Genomic DNA, 7,153 nt, shown 5'->3' on the forward strand with positions numbered 1-7,153 from the left:
TTGAGAAAACATCCAGCCCAGTCCAGATCAAGTCCATAAGTCTGGTTGATGCCGAATGCAAGATCACAGGCCAGTAGGTATAAAGTCTTCTGGATCCAGTGGCAGTAGAGACATTTCAGCATTGGCAGGGGTCTCCATGTGGCTTCTCCAGCTCCGAGGCTCTGGCTGCCCCTAGCCTGTCTTCATGTGACTTGTCAACAAGAATGTTTTGCAGGGACTAAGCGTGTGTCACACCTCAGTGAGCTTTCTTTTATCCAAATGAGGTCATCAAGCTGCGAACTGATTGACAGGCTAAACCCCACCCCTTCACTCTTAATCCTCTCAAATTGACAACAGATTATGTAACTACCACAGGCATATATAAATTTATTATGGTTATGTGTTTTTGGTCAGCTGACCCTTTGAGCATTAGGTAATGCCCATTCTTGTCTCTCGTTAGCTTGTGTACTTGAGGTCTATTTTGTCAGAGAGTAATATTGCCACCCCTGCTTTTTTAATTATTGCTATTAGCTTGATGAAAATTTCACCAACCTTGACTCAGTCTGTTTCTGTCTGTACATTTGAGATTTATCTCTTGAAGACAGCAGATCACTGACTCTTGCTCTCTAATCCAGTCTGCTACTCTTTATCCTTTATGGGTGAGTTTTACCCATTTATATTCAGTGTAATTAAATATAATTGCAGATTCAACACCATTATCTCTTACTATCTGTGTTTGATATTTTCTCTTCTTTCCTGTGGATAGGGTGGTGTGTGAATGTGAGGAGTTTATTCTTGTCTTTGATCTATTTGATCTGTGATGTTTTGGGTGCTGTTTTCTGGGTGTTGTTACACCCTCTGGGGATCTCATGTTCATGTGTTGCGGCAGTTGCTTTTCTGTCCATAATGAGCTGGATAGTGATTTTTGTAATGCTGGTTTTGTTTTTACATATTCTCTAAATATTTCCTTCAAACTTGATGGACAGCTTTGCTGGATAGAGGATTCTTGAGTTGTAGCTGTTTTCCTTCAACTATCAGAACACATTTTTCCGACTTCTTTCCTGCATGCTCTCTGTGGAGTGATCTGAACTTATTCTTCTGTATTTACCTTTATATGTGACTGCTTTTTTCTCTAGCTGCTCTCATGATTTTCTACTTTTCTTTCAAGTTGGATAATTTGACTACTATATATCTTGATGTGTTTTTTTTTGGAGGGGGGTGTGGTAGTTTAATCTAAGCAGTGTTTTCTGTGCTTCCTGGTTATCATCTCCTACTGTGACATTGGGGAAATTTTATTCCAATAATTCCTTTACAATTTTACCTGTATATTTATTTGTTTCTTCCTGTTCAGGAACCCCAATAATTCGATTATTGTTGTGTCTCATGGAATCCCACAGCATCCTTATACTTTCTTCAGATTATTTTGCTTTTTTGTTTGATTGCTTCTCTCCTTTGCTGAATTCTGCTTGATTATCTTCAAGTTTGCTGATCTGGTTTCCCATTTCTTTCATTCTATTGTTGAGATCTTTCAGTTTGTTCCTTAATTCTGCTGCCCCATCCCTTAACTCATGAATTTCCCTTCAGTGTGAGGATGCTTGTATCTCTTTATTTTCATCTGTTTTCAGGATTGATCCTAAATTCTTGTATGACTCTCAACAACGTTCTCTTTAATTATCTATCTAGCAATTTAAGGGCTACTTCTTCTGTTTAGACTGTTAGTTTGGGTCATCTTTAGAAATTTATTTTGTTTCCCTAGATTTTTTTGTCCTACCTACTGGTGTTTGCTGTTGTCTGCATTGCATCATGAACTAAGGTGCTGTATTGGCCTCTGTGATTTGATTTTTAGGGAGGAGGGTTGGGTCTATAGCTTAGGGTAGGATCAGCTATGTTCCAGAGAAAGTATTGTGTATAGGTGATGTGGGCATGTTACTTGGATGTATAGGAGAAATAAAATAGAGGAGCTTGAGATTGTGTTTTGTTAGTGGTATTTAATATTAGGAAGCCTTCCTGTTAAGTGTGTGAATTTTTAACGATTTAGTGAAGAGGGTTATGGGAAATAAGTTTTTGCTTGGTAAGTTAGAGGAGAATGGATATTGTTGAGGTGTAGGTTCTGGAGATTGTGGTGATTGGGGTGTGCGAGGGGTGTATGAAATCTACCAGAGTCTGTTATAGACCCTGTAAATTATGAAAAGGAGAGTTTATGTTTAAATTAGAAGGCCCCTTTATAGTAGATTGCTGCCCAACTCAGAATTCTACCCTCCTTATGTATGGTCCCAGGGTAGATATAGGCTATTGTAGTTGGTGCCCCAGAGAGGAGGGCCTTCAGATCAGAAGGCAGTCTATCTAAGGCCAGTAGGGCCCCATGTTGGCTGTCTACCTCACCAAGGGCAGGGAGTGTCACAAAGTAAACCTTCCATGCTGAGTTCTGATTCCTCTAGTGAGGAAAGGAGTCTTGTGTTTTCTTACTCAGAAGTTAATAAGAATAATTCTAAGAACGACCTGGAGCCAGCTACACTCAGGTTCCAGCTGTGTCATTGTCTCACTGGGGTTAACTCTCTCCCTAGACAGCTGTGGTTATCTATTTGGAAGGCAACATGGGTGGTACTCTTGGGCAGCACTAGCTGGGTGGTCATGAGCAGTTTGGGTAGCACTGGACAGGCCATTCACAGGCAGCACAGGGAAAGGAGCCACTTGGGGCAAAGGCATTGCTGGTCCCAAGCACCAGTCCCAAGCAGCTAGGGTGACCCTGGGATGGCTGGTTGCATGAAGCTTGGGCCAGCACTCACAGGCTGGGTAAGGGGTGGGGGCAGGAGGGAGCAATTCAGGGGACTGGGGTGCAGGCCAGTTGAAAGTACAGGCCATGGGTGGCAAGGGTGGCACTGGGTAATATGTACATGGGCAAATGCTCACTGGCTGCGTGGTGGAGAGGGGGAAGGGAGCAACTCAGGGGACTGAGGTGAGCCAGTTTGGGGGACAGGAAATGCAGGTGATTATGGCCTGCTCTTGTGCATGGGGGGTGGGGTCGCAGGGAAACAGGGCATGCAGGTGTCTCTAGGGCTGAGGAGAGCCTAGTAGCACAGGTGAGATGCATGTCAGGTACAGCACAGATGTTTTATCTGTGGGGAAACCACTATAAGGTCCCTGGGGTCCTACAAAACCAGGACTACGTTGAAATCTCTAGGTTTGGCCCCCTTACCCATAAATCCAGTGACCACTCACAGGGAATGACAGACGAGTGTCCCTACATTGCCAGCATCTTCCCAGAAGTCCTATTATTTATTTTTTATCACTTTCACTTAAGAATCTTGGTAGCGTACTGGATTAAGGTTTGTGCTGCTAGCTGCAAACCTTCAAGGAAAGGTGAGGCTGTCTACTCCGTTAAAGATTTGCAGTCTGGGAAGCATTATATAGGATCTCTATGAGCTGGAATTGATTTGCTGGCAGTAGGTTTTGTTGTTGTTATCACCTTCCCTTGCTTTTCCTGCAAGCTTTTAAACAACTGAAAGGCATTGAGCCTTTTATTGCACCCACTCAATGCTATGGAGTCAAATCCAACTCATAGACCCTTTACAAGACAAACTAGAACTTCACCTTCCTGTTTCCAAGACTAGATATTACAAGGACAGAAAACCTTGTCTTTCTGCAACAAAATGCCTTGTGGGTTTGAACCATCGCCATTGCAGCCAATGCTTAACCCACAATGCCACCAGGGCTCTCTTTGCTTGCAAGAAAGTCAGGTTAAAGAAGGGCTGTAGGCATCTGATGCAATTTCCCTACAAACTCTCAGAGGCACAGTTAGGAGCAGACCTCGTGCATCCTCTCAGGCCTGCCTATAATTCTGGGAAGTGGAATACAAGTGCAGACTCAGCAAGAACGTGACCAGGTTGACATGTTTAGTGGCCTGAAATAAAAGGAATGTGCTTGGCATGTGAAGAGGGAGGTGAGAAACGGTCAGAGTGATTGGAAGAAGCTAGTCATGAAGGACAGGATAAGGCAGGGAAAGCAATGTAGACACAAGCGAGCCCACCCAGCGCTTGGCTCAAAGGTGCTTGCAAGTGAAGTGTATGCATTGAAGGAATGTTTTTAGAGAGGCTGTTTTCCTCCCATCCTTGAAAGATGAGGGCAAAGTTCTAGCAAATGCTGCTCTGCCAGACGGTTTCCATGGTGGAGCGAGCCTGCCTACGTCAAAGAGGAACCCTGGGGAAGAAACAGGGCCTCCTAGGAGTCTTTAGAAGAGATTCAATCCATTGCTGAAAATGGGAAAATGCCTTGAGACAGCCATTAGATTCACAAAAGAAAGCTTAAAATAGAGTCAGTCAGAGATGCAAATCCAGTAGTTTAGGAGTTGGTCTCTCTCCTGTCCTGAAGCTGAAAGAATTCCTCTGGGAGGGAACAGGGGGTGGGGGTGGGGGGCAAAGTAAGTCAAGGAAGGCAGAGCAGATGGCTTGATGGAGAGAAGCAGAAAGCTTCAGGCTCCTCAAAGCCAGGGAGCCTCGTATGCAAGAGGAAAGAAGTTCCAAACAGCAAACCTGGGTGCTTTCTATGAATATACTATTTTGTTCTGCCAGGCCTGAGTTGCTAACACACCCATGTTGGTGGATTCAGGTCTGCTATGGAAAGCCCTGCACCACCACTCTCCTTATTTACACAGCCATCTCAAACTGCCCCAGCTCCTTTCCCAGGACTTCAAGGAGAGCTAATGTTCCAGATGAGAAGTAATTACAGCTCTGGGTTTCCAACTGCCCAAGTGACAACTCAGATGCTTAATTGGCTCTGCTATCTTGGTCTGTTTTCCGGAGGCTTTTGTACATCCTTCTTCCTCACCTATGTCTTGGGGAATTGTCAGTCCAGCAAGCTCACTTCTATTTAGGTTATCTCCAGGGGTAGGTCTACCATACGACAACAATCAATTTCCAAGCCTCAGCAATGACCCTGTTTGTCTATCTGTGGCGTGAAAGAGGACTGGCAGTTCATTAGCATCTGTGACATTTTCATTAGCATTAATGAGGCCCATCTGAAAATCACAGACCCAGAGTGGAATTAATCCGTGCCTTAAGAAGTAATTGGGGAAATTGTGCTTGACTAACTTAGTTCCAAAGGAACCTGGGCAGCATAGTGAGCTACAAATTGGGCTGCTAACCCCAAGGTCAGCAGTTGAAACTTACTAAGGAGGAAGGCGAGGATTTTTCTGCTCCCATAAAGATGTATAGCCTTGGAAATTCAAAGAGGGCGATTTGAACCTGCCCTCTAGGGTGGGGATGAGTCAGAGTTGACGTGATGGCAGTGAGTTTGGTATTTAGTTCTCTGGAGAAAGACATGGAGGGAGCTTGGTAAAGTAGGGAATAAGCATAACAAAGGAAGATGCTCATCAAGACAAAGCAGCACAGTGACTAAGACGATGGGCTCATGGAACTATTGTGAGGACGGCACAGGTGCAGACACTGTTTGGTTCTGCTGTACAGAGGGTCACTGTGACTCAATGGCACTTTACACAGTGCACAGGGTGACTCTCAAAGGTTTTTCCACATGACTATCAATGTGTCACCCTGTGGTGGCTTGTGTGTTGCTGTGCTGCTGGAAGTTATGTCACTGGTGTTTCAAATGTCCGCAGAGCCACTCAAAGTGAACAGTATTCAGTGGAGCTTCCAGACTAAGAAAAGACAACAGTGAAGGAAATTTGGAAGTTGTCAAAAAAACGAATTGGAAGTAGTCAAAAATGAAATGGAAGGCACAGATATTGATATTATAGGCATTAGTGAGTTGCCACGGATGTGTGTTGGCTATTTTGAATCAGAAAAATCATATGATTTCCAATGCTGGGAATAACACAATCAAGAGAAACAGTGTGGCATTCATTGCCAAAAAGAACATTGCAAAATAAATCCTGAAGTACATTGCTGTCTTTGATAGGATTAGATGTATTTTATCCAATTATTCAACTTTATGTACCTATCACAAAACTAGTGCTAAAGAATTGAAGAATTCTTCTAATGACTTCAGTTGGAAATTGATCAAACATGCAATCAGGTCCATTGATAGTTATTGGTGATTTGAATGCAAAAGTTGGAAACAAAAAAGTTGAAAAATACAGACTTTCTGATAGAAATGAAAATAGCATGACGGAATTTTTAAAAACCAAAGATTTGTTCATAGCAAGTACCTTTTCAATAACACAAAAATCAACTGTACATGTGGACAAATAGAATACACAGAAATCAAATAGACATTTGTGGGAAGAAAACATGGAGATGCTCAATTTAAGCAGATAAAACCAGACCAGGGGCTGATCGTGGAACTGACCATAAATTGTTTATATGTAAGTACGGGATAAAGCTGAGGAAAATTAAAACAAGTCCATGAGACCCAAATTATGACCTTGAGTTTGCCTAACTTGAATTTTGAAAACATCTCAAGAACAGATTGATGCACTGAACACCTGCTAGAATACCTGTTGAGCTGTGGGATGACATAAAGGACACCATTCTTGAAGAAAAGATTATCGAAAAGATAGGAACTAGAGAAAGGATCAAAGTGGTTGTCAGAAGAGACTGAAACTTGCTCCTAATCATACAGCAGTTAAAGCAAATGGAAGAAAGAATGAAGTCACAGAGCTTATTAGAAATTTCAAAGGGCAGCTCAAGAGGACAAAGCCAAATAGTATAATTAAATGTGCAAAGATGTAGAATTAGAAAATGGAAAAGGAAGAACATGCTCAGCACATCTTAAATGGAAAGAGCTCAAGACAGATTTTCAAGCCTCAACTAGAGTTGCAATCTAGTTGAGTAGATTCTATGGAAGGAAATATTGATTGATGCAGGAAGTATCAAAAGAAGAGGGAGAGAATACACAGTCACTATACCCAAAAGAACTCATTGAAATTCCACCATTTCCAGAGGTAGTATATGAGCAAGAACCAATAACACTGAAGGAAGGTCAAGCTGTACTGAAAACTTTGCCAAAGATAATCCTCCAGGAATTGATGGGATTCCAATTTAAATGTTTCAACAAAATGTTTCAACAGTTACTTGGCCAACTGACGAAAAGAGATTCACATTTTTACCCATTCCAAAGAAAAGTGGACTTTCAAGACTTTAAGTCCCCAGACGCTATAGGTCTCGATAGCCGGGCACCATCAGCCTTCTTCACCACACTTACTTATGCACACATTCATCTT

The sequence above is a fragment of the Echinops telfairi genome, unplaced genomic scaffold (assembly GCF_000313985.2).
Source record: "Echinops telfairi isolate 266 unplaced genomic scaffold, ASM31398v2 ScPeMD7_7468;HRSCAF=8506_1, whole genome shotgun sequence".
In the NCBI taxonomy this organism is placed as follows: Eukaryota; Metazoa; Chordata; class Mammalia; order Afrosoricida; family Tenrecidae; genus Echinops; species Echinops telfairi.